This window comes from Asterias amurensis, chromosome 6 (assembly GCF_032118995.1).
Source record: "Asterias amurensis chromosome 6, ASM3211899v1".
Lineage (NCBI taxonomy): Eukaryota > Metazoa > Echinodermata > Asteroidea > Forcipulatida > Asteriidae > Asterias > Asterias amurensis.
In genome coordinates, this window is record NC_092653.1 from 15,735,207 (window position 1) to 15,749,887 (window position 14,681).

At 36.0% G+C, this 14,681-nt stretch overlaps 1 protein-coding gene across 5 annotated transcripts in view; it reads right to left on the minus strand.

The window, feature by feature from the left end:
• Positions 1-14,681, minus strand: part of LOC139939009 (uncharacterized) — a 111,088-nt gene that overhangs the window by 45,329 nt on the left and 51,078 nt on the right. For 3 of the 5 annotated variants that reach the window (XR_011786251.1, XM_071934716.1, XM_071934718.1), the window contains one exon: positions 13,525-13,656. The exons of the other annotated variants lie outside the window; for them this stretch is intronic. The gene's annotated coding sequence lies outside the window, so the exon portion shown is untranslated. The remainder of the gene's footprint in view (positions 1-13,524; positions 13,657-14,681) is intronic. 5 annotated transcript variants of the gene reach the window in all.

Below are 14,681 nucleotides of genomic sequence, written 5' to 3' on the forward strand. Positions count from 1 at the left end.
CAGAGGTAAGTGATTTTATCATTGGGCAAAAACTTACTATCGAACAAGTCCAGCAGTTCATATGTTTTTGAATAATATCATTTCGCTGCCACTTTTATTTTAAACCGATAATACAAATATCTTGTAAAGGGTCTATGTACTTTTTCCTAACAAAAAACACAGTGTCCACAGATTTACATTAAACTAACACAGTTTGAAGATTATGATAGTAGAAAGCTTCCCTTGAAGTTTTACTTACTGAGGTGCTGAAGTTTTTGAGAAATGAGTAAAACAAATAATTTTTGTCTCAGTTTTAGCATGTAAAAACGTATTAACCAATTATGCTATGGTTTTGGTATATAATAATAATATCATAACTGGTTAATGGGATTTCACATGCTAAAATAATTTTAGTCTTTTTGAGACGAAAATTTTTACTCATTTCTCAAAAACTACACAACCCAGTTATATTAGTAATATTTGAAGGGAAGCTTTCCACTATCATTATCCTAAAACCCTGTAAGTTTAATGTAAATCTGTGGACATTTTGAAAGAGTACCCGAATCCTTTAATTCTGTTGAGCGTCAAAGTATTACCCATAAGAACAATGAGATAACTCCTCTCATTTCAAAAACAGCTCAAAATTGGAACTACATGTATGTAGATAGTATCTTCTCATATTGACTCCTGTCTCGTAACAAATTCACTGGCCAAGTAAACATAAATGAGCTACAAACCCTGCAGTCTTGTGGATTTTTATCTTAAATTAAAGCCCTGGTAACACTGACGAGTGAAGTAGCTCAATGGTTTTCATCTTGTTGTTTTGTATCCATTGGAATCCATGGCAACGCTGAACATGAAACCAGATCCCTGCTGGCTGACTTTATAATTAAAGCAAATACAATTAGTTTCATTCAACTCAGGCAGTGATCCATAAACTTAGGAGAGTTGTGCTACCTTAAGGTATTACTGTATACCACTATACAGGATTGGTAAAAGGGTAAAAAAAAGAAAATTATCTTGATAAATTTAAAATGGTAACATTTCTTTGTGAAATGTTTGAGATGGATTAGGGACCTTGTTGTACAGCCTGATGTAAAGGTTATGAGTAAAGCATGAGTAGTTCTTGAGGTTTGGAATTTTTTTAAATTTCAACTTCCTGTTTAAACCTGAAGGCAAGGTCAAACAGGGTCAAAGTTTGTGTAGAATTTGCTAGATTCTTGAAGACCTCTCTAATGCTGCATAGATTTTTAAAAAGTTCTTATGGAGTTATTTTTCTCTCTTTTTTTTTTTTGATTTTTTAGGTTTGGTTCTACCATGTAAATATCTTATGCACTCTGTATTGTTCTTTGATTCTACCATAATTTACCAGAACCCAATATTGTTTTGTGTTTGGCTGCTGACCGAACGCTTAAACAGAAGAGAAAAAAAACCTTCATTGAAAACAATACCTGTTCCAGCGTGCTACGCTGGAACTGTTAATTAAATTATCTTGCGCGCACACCTCTGGTATACGGTATCTAAAGAGCAAATACTGTGTTGCAAACACTTTGATCGATAATTTGAAAACGCGTCCAGTGACACTGTGCAGTACGGTACATCAGTCAAAACTTATTAGGAAAATCTTGGAAAAAAAAGACATATCAAGGTTTCATTCAAAATCTTGTGCCCTATACGCCATGGCATCGCTAAAGTTGAAAATGGTGAAGCTTTTTCTCATCTTTGTTTATCTTATGCCTGGATATTACAAAGCTAATGGGAGATGTTTCCGTACGGCTGCCAAAAAAACTTGCCCCTCAGGATGGAGCAAGTGGGGAAATCACTGCTACAAGGTTACTGATGAGTACCTTGAATGGGCTAATGCAAAAAATAAATGCATTGAGATCCTGTTAGCAGAAATAGCTTACCGGCCAGACTATCATACAGTTATACTGCTATGACTAATACACCTCTCATTATCTTGCTTAGCAAAGAAATTTGCAGAGCAGAAATGTTTACTTCAATTAATGCTTTATGGAGCTGGGCCCAGGAGTAAAAAAGGCTCATTGAGCGAGAGTTGAGGGAAAGTACATTGTTGTTGCTCACAAGAATCCTATAGTTTTGATAAGCACACCATTCAGTCATTGTGAATTTGTCAAATTAGGGGATTTCATTTTGAGGGAAAAGAAACCCCTAGAACACAAGGATAAAGGGCCACATTTCATAAAGCCTGTAAGCATAAATCTTGCTAAGCAAATACAAATCTTGCTTAACAGAAACTGGTTTCCAGCCAAATTCCAGATAAATTCACACTGTTGCAACTGGTGCTTAGTTTAGCAATTTTTTTTGTCCAGCGGTCTTATGTTTTTGACTAATAACTTCCCACTGCATTTCTAATTAAAATTTGATCAAAGGATTGGTAATAAAATGAAGATTAAGTGTCAGCCTTGGCACTTAGAAACACCAGAGCTCAAAATTAACACTGGACAGCAGGCCAGAGGTAAGTGATTTTATCATTGGGCAAAAACTTACTATCGAACAAGTCCAGCAGTTCATTTGTTTTTGAATAATATCATTTCGCTGCCACTTTTATTTTAAACCGATAAAACAAATATCTTGTAAAGGGTCTATGTACTTTTTCCTAACAAAAAACACAGTGTCCACAGATTTACATTAAACTAACACAGTTTGAAGATTATGATAGTAGAAAGCTTCCCTTGAAGTTTTACTTACTGAGGTGCTGAAGTTTTTGAGAAATGAGTAAAACAAATAATTTTTGTCTCAGTTTTAGCATGTAAAAACGTATTAACCAATTATGCTATGGTTTTGGTATATAATAATAATATCATAACTGGTTAATGGGATTTCACATGCTAAAATAATTTTAGTCTTTTTGAGACGAAAATTTTTACTCATTTCTCAAAAACTACACAACCCAGTTATATTAGTAATATTTGAAGGGAAGCTTTCCACTATCATTATCCTAAAACCCTGTAAGTTTAATGTAAATCTGTGGACATTTTGAAAGAGTACCCGAATCCTTTAATTCTGTTGAGCGTCAAAGTATTACCCATAAGAACAATGAGATAACTCCTCTCATTTCAAAAACAGCTCAAAATTGGAACTACATGTATGTAGATAGTATCTTCTCATATTAACTCCTGTCTCGTAACAAATTCACTGGCCAAGTAAACATAAATGAGCTACAAACCCTGCAGTCTTGTGGATTTTTATCTTAAATTAAAGCCCTGGTAACACTGACGAGTGAAGTAGCTCAATGGTTTTCATCTTGTTGTTTTGTATCCATTGGAATCCATGGCAACGCTGAACATGAAACCAGATCCCTGCTGGCTGACTTTATAATTAAAGCAAATACAATTAGTTTCATTCAACTCAGGCAGTGATCCATAAACTTAGGAGAGTTGTGCTACCTTAAGGTATTACTGTATACCACTATACAGGATTGGTAAAAGGGTAAAAAAAAGAAAATTATCTTGATAAATTTAAAATGGTAACATTTCTTTGTGAAATGTTTGAGATGGATTAGGGACCTTGTTGTACAGCCTGATGTAAAGGTTATGAGTAAAGCATGAGTAGTTCTTGAGGTTTTGAATTTTTTTAAATTTCAACTTCCTGTTTAAACCTGAAGGCAAGGTCAAACGGGGTCAAAGTTTGTGTAGAATTTGCTAGATTTTTGAAGACCTCTCTAATGCTGCATAGATTTTTAAAAAGTTCTTATGGAGTTATTTTTCTCTCTTTTTTTTTTTTGATTTTTTAGGTTTGGTTCTACCATGTAAATATCTTATGCACTCTGTATTGTTCTTTGATTCTACCATAATTTACCAGAACCCAATATTGTTTTGTGTTTGGCTGCTGACCGAACGCTTAAACAGAAGAGAAAAAAAACCTTCATTGAAAACAATACCTGTTCCAGCGTGCTACGCTGGAACTGTTAATTAAATTATCTTGCGCGCACACCTCTGGTATACGGTATCTAAAGAGCAAATACTGTGTTGCAAACACTTTGATCGATAATTTGAAAACGCGTCCAGTGACACTGTGCAGTACGGTACATCAGTCAAAACTTATTAGGAAAATCTTGGAAAAAAAAGACATATCAAGGTTTCATTCAAAATCTTGTGCCCTATACGCCATGGCATCGCTAAAGTTGAAAATGGTGAAGCTTTTTCTCATCTTTGTTTATCTTATGCCTGGATATTACAAAGCTAATGGGAGATGTTTCCGTACGGCTGCCAAAAAAACTTGCCCCTCAGGATGGAGCAAGTGGGGAAATCACTGCTACAAGGTTACTGATGAGTACCTTGAATGGGCTAATGCAAAAAATAAATGCATTGAGATCCTGTTAGCAGAAATAGCTTACCGGCCAGACTATCATACAGTTATACTGCTATGACTAATACACCTCTCATTATCTTGCTTAGCAAAGAAATTTGCAGAGCAGAAATGTTTACTTCAATTAATGCTTTATGGAGCTGGGCCCAGGAGTAAAAAAGGCTCATTGAGCGAGAGTTGAGGGAAAGTACATTGTTGTTGCTCACAAGAATCCTATAGTTTTGATAAGCACACCATTCAGTCATTGTGAATTTGTCAAATTAGGGGATTTCATTTTGAGGGAAAAGAAACCCCTAGAACACAAGGATAAAGGGCCACATTTCATAAAGCCTGTAAGCATAAATCTTGCTAAGCAAATACAAATCTTGCTTAACAGAAACTGGTTTCCAGCCAAATTCCAGATAAATTCACACTGTTGCAACTGGTGCTTAGTTTAGCAATTTTTTTTGTCCAGCGGTCTTATGTTTTTGACTAATAACTACCCACTGCATTTCTAATTAAAATTTGATCAAAGGATTGGTAATAAAATGAAGATCAAGTGTCAGCCTTGGCACTTAGAAACACCAGAGCTCAAAATTAACACTGGACAGCAGGCCAGAGGTAAGTGATTTTATCATTGGGCAAAAACTTACTATCGAACAAGTCCAGCAGTTCATATGTTTTTGAATAATATCATTTCGCTGCCACTTTTATTTTAAACCGATAAAACAAATATCTTTTAAAGGGTCTATGTACTTTTCCTAACAAAAAACACAGTGTCCACAGATTTACATTAAACTAACACAGTTTGAAGATTATGATAGTAGAAAGCTTCTCTTGAAATTTTACTTACTGAGGTGCTGAAGTTTTTGAGAAATGAGTAAAAAAAATATATTTTCGTCTCAGTTTTAGCATGTAAAAACGTATTAACCAATTATGCTATGGTTTTGGTATATAATAATAATATCATAACTGGTTAATGGGATTTCACATGCTAAAATAATTTTAGTCTTTTTGAGATGAAAATTTTTACTCATTTCTCAAAAACTACACAACCCAGTTATATTAGTAATATTTGAAGGGAAGCTTTCCACTATCATTATCCTAAAACCCTGTAAGTTTAATGTAAATCTGTGGACATTTTGAAAAAGTACCCGAATCCTTTAATTCTGTTGAGCGTCAAAGTATTACCCATAAGAAAAATGAGATAACTCCTCTCATTTCAAAAACAGCTCAAATTTGGAACTACATGTATGTAGATAGTATCTTCTCATTTTGACTCCTGTCTCGTAACAAATTCACTGGCCAAGTAAACATAAATGAGCTACAGGCCCTGCAGTCTTGTGGATTTTTATCTTAAATTAAAGCCCTGGTAACACTGACCAGTGAAGTAGCTCAATGGTTTTCATCTTGTTGTTTTGTATCCATTGGAATCCATGGCAACGCTAAACAAGAAACCAGATCCCTGCTGGCTGACTTTATAATTAAATCAATTACAATTAGTTTAATTCAACTCAGGCAGTGATCTATAAACTTAGGAGAGTTGTGCTACCTTAAAGTCACCTGGAAATATAATTTTTTTTCTTTCAAACATAAGAGTATATGCTTACGAACAATAAAACAATTTTTTAGTAATTGTTTGTCACGATTTATATGTTTAAAAAATATATAAAGTTGTTTGGGGGCTGACTCTGCCTACCCCTTTTGTGACGTCATTCAAGGCAGACTTTGCCTGCAATGCGTATAGTAAACACACGTGCAAAGTACATGTACGTCCAAGTCGTGAGTTGGTACATTTCAAAAAGTGTTTTTCTGCATTCAGCAGCAATACACCTGGTCGGCATTGCCGGAAAAAAAAAAAATTTTTTTTTTGGGGGGGGGGAAACGTACAAACTCACGACTTGGTCCGTACATGTACTTTGCAATTGTGTTTACTATACGCATTACAGGCAAAGTCTGCCTCGATTGACGTCACGAACAGCGCCCTCTCGGGTCGGGGTCTACTCTTAAATTTGTAAATAACATAAGAACTGATTTTTTAAAACCTTAGTTAACTGTTTATTCACATTTAACTCATCAAAACACATATATTAGTGACAAAAGCTTTATTTTGAAAAAATACCACTTCCAGGTGACTTTAAGGTATTACTGTATACCAGTATACAGGAATGGTAAAGGGTAAAAAAAGGAAATTTATCTTGATGAATTTAAAATGGTAACATCTCTTTATGAAATGTTTGAGAGGGATTAGGAACCTTGTTGTACAGCCTGATGTCAAAGTTATGACTTATGGCAAAAGATTTTTATTTTATTTTTTAAAATGTATACTTCCCGTTTTTTTCTCAAGTGATTATCCATGGTGGACATAAATGTTGATAAATTGAATTGAATTGAAGGCAAGGTCAAATGGGGTCAAACTTTGTGTAGAATTTGCTACATTTTTGAAGACCTCTCTAATGCTCAAGTTCTTCTGGAGTTATCTTTTTATTTTATTTTGCCCCAGAATCAGATATTCATTATTCGGCAGCCATTCCAAAATATTTGTTTGTTGTTGAGACACCCGGTATTGTTCTTTGATTCCATCATAACATAGACCCCGATATTGCGTGGTGTTTTGCTGTCATGGCCGAACACCTAAATAGAAGGGAAAAAACTTTCAATGAAAACAAAACCTGTTTCAGCCTGCTGGGTGTGGAAAGTTGTGCGCTTACAGATGCTTGATTAATTCGAGACCTCAAGTTCTAAACATGAGGTCTCGAAATCAAATTTGTGGAAAATACTCCTTCTCGAAAACTACATCACTTCAGAGGGAGCCGTTTCTCACAATATTTTATACTATATCAACCTCTCCCCATTACTCGTAATCGAGAAAGGTTTTATGATAATAATTATTTTGAGTAACTATCAATAGTGTCCACTGCCTTTAAGCATATTTCATTGTTTTTTCTTGACATTGTGCGTACTCCACACGTCAACCTCTCCCCATTACTCGTAATCGAGAAAGGTTTTATGATAATAATTATTTTGAGTAATTACCAATAGTGTCCACTGCCTTTAATCATATTTCACTGTTTTTTCTTGACATTGTGCGTACTCCACACGTCAACCTCTCCCCATTACTCGTAATCGAGAAAGGTTTTATAATAATAATTATTTTGAGTAATTACCAATAGTGTCCACTGCCTTTAAGCATATTTCACTGTTTTTTTCTTGACATTGTGCGTACTCCACACGTCAACCTCTCCCCATTACTCGTAATCGAGAAAGGTTTTATGATAATAATTTTTTTGAGTAATTACCAATAGTGTCCACTGCCTTTAATATTTCACTGTTTTTTCTTGACATTGTGCGTACTCCACACGTCAACCTCTCCCCATTACTCGTAATCGAGAAAGGTTTTTTGATAATAATTATTTTGAGTAATTACCAATAGTGTCCACTGCCTTTAATCATATTTCACTGTTTTTTCTTGACATTGTGCGTACTCCACACGTCAACCTCTCCCCATTACTCGTAATCGAGAAAGGTTTTATGATAATCTTGTTTTGAGTAATAACCAATAGTGTCCACTGCCTTTAAGCATATTTCATTTTTTTTTCTTGACATTGTGCGTACTCCACACGTCAACCTCTCCCCATTACTCGTAATCGAGAAAGGTTTTATGATAATAATTATTTTGAGTAATTACCAATAGTGTCCACTGCCTTTAAGCATATTTCACCGTTTTTTCTTGACATTGTGCGTACTCCACACATCAACCTCTCCCCATTACTCGTAATCGAGAAAGGTTTTATGATAATCTTATTTTGAGTAATAACCAATAGTGTCCACTGCCTTTAAGCATATTTCACTGTTTTTTCTTGACATTGTGCGTACTCCACACGTCAACCTCTCCCCATTACTCGTAATCGAGAAAGGTTTTATGATAATCTTATTTTGAGTAATTACCAATAGTGTCCACTGCCTTTTAGCATATTTAACTGTTTTTTCTTGACATTGTGCGTACTCCACACTACTGGGAATTCTTCACTCACACCCAGCACAGAAATTTGGCGATTGCAAAATAAGCAATAATGTACTCTGAACGTTTCATAAAAATACTAGTGTTATGCAGTGTATTTAAATGACCATCCATTTGAACACAGCTAATGAAAGCTGTTTGGACCATAAGGTGTCTGGAATATAAGCCGAAGCACAAGAACGTTTCTGAAAAGTTTTGATTGTGTTTGTTATATTATTGGAAAATCTAACATGAACTGTGGTCCATGGTTTTTGTACACCCTCGAGGGAAAATGGCACCCTCGGCTATGCCTCGGGTGCCATTTTCCACTCCGGGTGTACAGACCGCCATGGACCCCGTCACAGCGTGCAACATTTGTATAATGTTTTGCTACCCTGGAGTTGATTTCGGAATTCAAGGTGGGGGGCGGGGGCTTATTGCCTCTGAAAAGAACTGGAGGGACGATGGGCCAGGGGGGGGGGGGGGGGGGGGTTAGGAACAGGTCAGGGGTGGATTTCACAAAAAGTTAAGGTCTCATCTCCAGTTAGGACAAGTTACTAGTCCTAACTAAGGACCAGCCTAAAGTGTCTCCTAGGACTATCCCTAAATTAGTTAGTCCTAGTTAGGGTTAGTCCTAGGACTAGTCTTTAGTTAGGACTAGTCCTAAAAAAACTCTTTGTAAAATGGACCCCTGGACTATTTAGCTTAGTGGACCGAGGGGACTTCTTGGGAATTACCCGTCACAAATTATCCTTGGACTCAACAACTTGACTGGCCTGCTCTAGTCATCGTCAGGCATGTCAAGAGACTGAAGAGTGTTTGAGATGATGGTCTCTTTTATAGGGATCAGATGTTTCAATGTAGAGTTAGCACTGATCTGATTGGTTAGCCTTGAATTAAGGACTTATTAAAGCTTGTTAAGGCTCCGTAGAAACCCTGCATGGTCAATTGAGTTTTGTGATGCACTCATTTCTCAATAGACAGAGTGCTCATGAAAGTAATGACCAAGTAACAAGTATATAACCTCATTCGAATGATGCAAGTACAACTAATTTAACACTATCAGAGTGAGATTCAAAACATGATGTCATTAGGCAACAAAGACCAAAATGGGTTTGTAGTTTGTACATTGCTATAAATTGACTGTGCCATGCTCATCATTTTGGTTGGCAATGGGTTTACGTTTAAACACTGCGTCGCCTAAAATGCACACTTCGCTGAATTAACGCACAGTGACATTGCCCACCTGTATGGCACATCTAAGATTATTCTGACGATGACATCAGGTAAAATGGGTCAATAAGAGGAATTTCTGCACCAGTCATCAGCACGACTTCCATGCAGTTTGGCGAGAACTTTCAGTAAAAAAATTGTACAACCCAAAAATTGTTTTAAAGGTTTTGACAAATTATAATACTTGAAGGGTATCACCTACAGTGGCATTTAGGATAGCATCATTTCAACGAGGGGTAAAGGAGGCTGATTGTTTCCCAACCATTTTCATATGGACTCTTATCTATTGGAAAATGAGTGTTTTACCGTCAGCTGGAAACCATGGCAACAACAGCGACAACAAACTCAACAATCTTTCAGCTTGAAATGTTCCATTGAAACCTTGAAGGTCAGAAGCGCACTTCAAGTATAATATCGATAACACACTGTGGCGTACCATCGCCTAAGAAAAATGTTGGATTGGTTTAAATTCTTTAAAGGGAGCTCAGTACAATCTGAACTGAATGTAACACCACAAATTAACTTCATAAAATGCACGTATGTGCATATTTGCATCTTCATGAACCAGTTGGCAACAAAATGATTTCAGTAAAAACACTTTCCTTTTAAATGTAGTCAATAACTACAAGGAGTTGGCAAACAGGAAACTGCCTTTTTAAACACAACAACGACAATTAAATATTCTTGTGCGCACAACTCTGGTGGTATCACAAATAACATACACTTGAATTCAAACCTGTATTTTCAAACACTTTGATCGCTGAGTTGGAGAGCGCATCAAGTGTACACTGGTACAAAATCAAAACTTGTTATATACAAATCAAAGGAAAAAGACGAACTAATTTCATTCAAGTTCTGATGCAAAACTAAGCCATGGGGTCTCTAAACTTGAAAATGGTGAAGCCTTTACTCATCTTTGTTTATCTAATGCCTGGATATTACAAAGCTAATGGGAGATGTTTCCGTAGAGTAGCAAAAGAAACTTGTCCCGCAGGATGGGGCAAGTGGGGAAATCACTGCTACAAGGTTATTGAGCACCTTCAATGGGCTAATGCAAAAATTATTGTATTGAGATTGGGGGCGTGATGGCTACCCCAACCACTCTGGAGGAGCAGTCACACCTCATTGATCTTGGAGGTGCTTGGATTGACTGCGAGAATATTAAAGAAGAAGGTGAGTGCCAAATGTTTTGATTTTAGTATTCACTGAAATCACAAGTGTCTGGACATATCAGATAACGATGGTGATAGGCAAGGCATACTACCATAATGAGAGTTCAATGTCTAGGTGTTATTCTTGCTTCATTTTCCAATGTTTTTTTTTTTTTTTTAACTTTACATTATTCAACCACAGTGTGTATTCTAACAACCAAAATCTTGCTTGATCTTGCATAGAATGCAATTTTGGAACAACACTATATGAAAAAATAAACCCGACAAACATAGTCGCTGGATTTTATGACATACACATCCCACAATCCTCTCTGATGATTTTAATATTTAGTTTCCATTCTAGCCTTCAAGAATGGGTCCATCTGGTTTGTAACAGCTAATTTTATTCTCTTAATTAGTTTTTTTTACCTTTCAATTTGTTGTTGAACCTCAAAGATGGAGCGCATTAGCCCTACAGAGAGGATTGTTGACAATTTTTGACATCCTTCAATCCACAAATTCTGTTGAAATGCGTTGGGTTAAGAAGCAATCAAAGCAGATTACAAATCTATATTTATTTAAAATTGACAAGATGAAAAAAGTCCCATTAAGTCCACATTATTGACTATCCTTATCTTTAAAGGCACCTGGGAGTGCAAGGATGGAGCAACTGATGTTGACTTCAGGAATTGGGTAGATGGGGAGCCTGGTGGTGGAGCTAATTGGAATTGTGGTTGGCTCTCCGCTAAAGGCTGGGGTGGTGCCCCATGCGATGGGTTTGCCCCAGCAGTGTGTAAGCAAGTGGCATAAAAGTACCAATGATCTACACACATAAGAATCACAATAACATCATCAGTATCCTACAGGGCTTGAAATTGACACTTAATGGCCGGCCTGAGGCCAGTGATTTTACTAATCGGCCATTAAATCAAGGGCTTTGAATAAAGCACCTCACTGTGAAATAACTTTAATTTAAAAAAAAGTGATGTTTAAGTCTGACTTTTGAGCCTAAAATAAACGTCTTTGAATTCTGTTGAATATCAAAGTATACCTACAACAAATGAGAAAGGACCTAAATTGTTGTTAATCTTCTCTTGGTGTTGTTCAATTAAAAGCAGTTTAGATAATAAAAGTCTTTTCTCATTTCGATTGTGGTCCAGCAACCAACCCTGACGTCTTGTGAATTTATTTTTCACGTAAATTCAAGCCATGTAACAATAAGTGATTCCGATTCAAATGTTCTTTTCTGGCACACTATATTTAAAATTATACCTGTTATAATATCTATATAAATATTTGTCTTTCCTTTTTTCTTCAATTATGTGATTGTAAAAAAAAACATATGGTTGGGGGGGGGGGGGGAGCAAACAATTTCTGTACTATTTCTTATACAGTCCCTAAACAGAGATCGTAGAATCCTACTCAGACCTTCTATCACAAGTATTATCTATTATGATAAATATAACCAGTCAATAAGAGCAACTACATGTACACAGTATTTCTGATGGAAATATTCTTCTGAGGGATTGGTACAGCTTTAAAAATCAACGGAAATATGCGACATGAATGTATGCAAAAAGTCGGTTTGCAGAACACAGTGCGTTTGTAATGATTACTCGTCTTGAGTAATATGAGGAATTGTATATCAAGAGTGATTGTATTTATTAAGTTTTTTTGTATTGAAATAAATATCAATGCTCTTTTGATAAACATAGAAAGGTTAACAAGTGTGTGGTGATAACATTGCGTGAGACTCAACAAAAATGATCTGTGATGATGTAAAACTAAATTTCATCTAAGCGTGCATAACAGCATTGTGACATCGAACTGACTGGATCCAAACAAGACAATAGAAAATGGAGAAATGCCTAGCAACCATGTAGCAACGAAGACAAACAACCTTCATCAGGTCTGTGTTGTGACAGAAGATATGCCACGACACAGACTGGTTTGACACTGGTTTTCTGTGGCACTGGTACTTCAGTGTTGATTTCACTTGTCATTTTATACCTGGGTACTTGCTGGATACCATGCAGGGCGCCACCAATGGCAGGAAAAAACACTAGTTCCAAAATCAAAGGGGGCTGGGTGGAGGGTGGGGAGAGGGGTGGGCTAGTTTTTAGCGATCAAATTTCAAAAATATTACAGGGAGGAAAACTTCACACTTATGACCAAATAACAACTGAACACAAAATATATGAAGATATTAGTTTGAACGACTTCGTTCAAGTTAATCTTTGAGTGCAATAAAGGAAACAATGTTTCAATTGTTCACCCAGAGCTGCCAATATTTGCACCTAGCAATCACAGAGATTTTGTCCTGACAAACATCATTCAGTTATGTTATATTCATCATAATGGGAAACAATTTCCATAATCGGGATCGGGGGAAAATTTTCGAATTGTTTATAACATAGAGTAAGTCCTTACTCTATGTTTATAAGAACATGGAAAGCTTTAATTTAGTGACACACTTGTGTTATTTGCTTGTAGTATGAATGTAAATTAATTCACCTTCATAAAGCAATGAATAAAAGAAAATGTTGTGAAGAATATTAAGCCGTCTAAAGTTGGATTTAAAAAAGAACGAGAAATTTCAAAAAACTAATTTCTCACTTGGAGTTTATCGCTCAGTCAATTCATTTGTTTTAAAAATCGATGTCATGCAAAATGTGTAAGTGGTGTTTCACTATTTTCTTGTGGACGATCAATCTCAAATGTTTATGAATGGTGGGTTACATAAGGTGCTTACACTACAAGCAACTGCTTTGTTAGCAAAAAAAACAATTCTGTAATGTTCCTGTAAGTGTGTTTGAAATAAATGAAATCACATTTCATTATTGTACTCACAGAGATTCTGTATGCCATTGATGCGTACAGTAGAGTCCATACTGAACACCTCCCTCATGGTGTAACTCTCTAAGGCTTGTTCCTGTACTCTCTACCAAAACTCAAACGACTCATCATTCAAGATGCAGAACTCTACAGCCAGAAGAGAAGGGGAACAAATTATAAAACTAAAATATCATACAAAGAATAAGAAAGTTCCCCCTCTTCTTCTTTATAGAAACTTAGTTAGATGTGTTTAGACACTTTCTCTGAGTGTTGCAAAAGACTTGTTATAGAAGCATGCATTTGTACCCATTAGTAGAGATGCCAAATCATTTAAAGTACAGAAATTTGGTAAATATGAATAAAAACAATTCATTCTCACAATCTTAGTTAGTTTGGCTTCAAACCCTCTTGTTATTGAAAAAAAATTAGAGCAAAGCTCCATCAAGCTGGATGCCATTAAGCAATCAGCTCACATTATTAATGTGAATAGCAGTGTTTTGGAAAACCCTCCACTTGTAACATCTGTATATTGCTCTGTGGTCTTGGCCACCAAATTTGTAATGCAATCAAAGCTAGATGAGTCGTCTGTCGGAAATATCAGCGGAGAAACAAGCCAAAAAAAAGGATGGAATTTTCAAACAAATTCCTAAGACTTGAAAACACGAGCTTGTTTGTAAAAATAAAGATCCAGAGTCAGTCTTGGCATTTTGAAACACCAGGGCTTGAAAGTAATACCAGGCAGCATGACAGAGGCCAGTGATTTTAGCATTGGACCAGTAAACTGACGACCGAACAAGTCCAGCGATCTTATGTTTTTGACTAATAACACTTCACTGCAATTTTAATGTAAACTGATAATATCGAATAAATTTCAATTCCATTGAGTATTGAAGTTTTACCCATAAATAAAATAAGATAAACCCCTCTCGTAGTGCTGTTAAAAAAAAACAGCTCAAAATGTCAAACAGTGTACATATAGTGTTCTTCTCATTTTGAGTCCTGTCTTGTAAACACATTCTCTGGTCCAGTAAGAGTTTTGAGCTATAAACCCTGCAGTATTGTGGAACTTTTTTCTTAAATTCAAGCCCCGGTGTAAACTGACATGTAAAACAGTGGTCTTCATCTTGTTGTCTTGTAACAATTGGAATCCATGGCAACGCTAAACAAGAAAC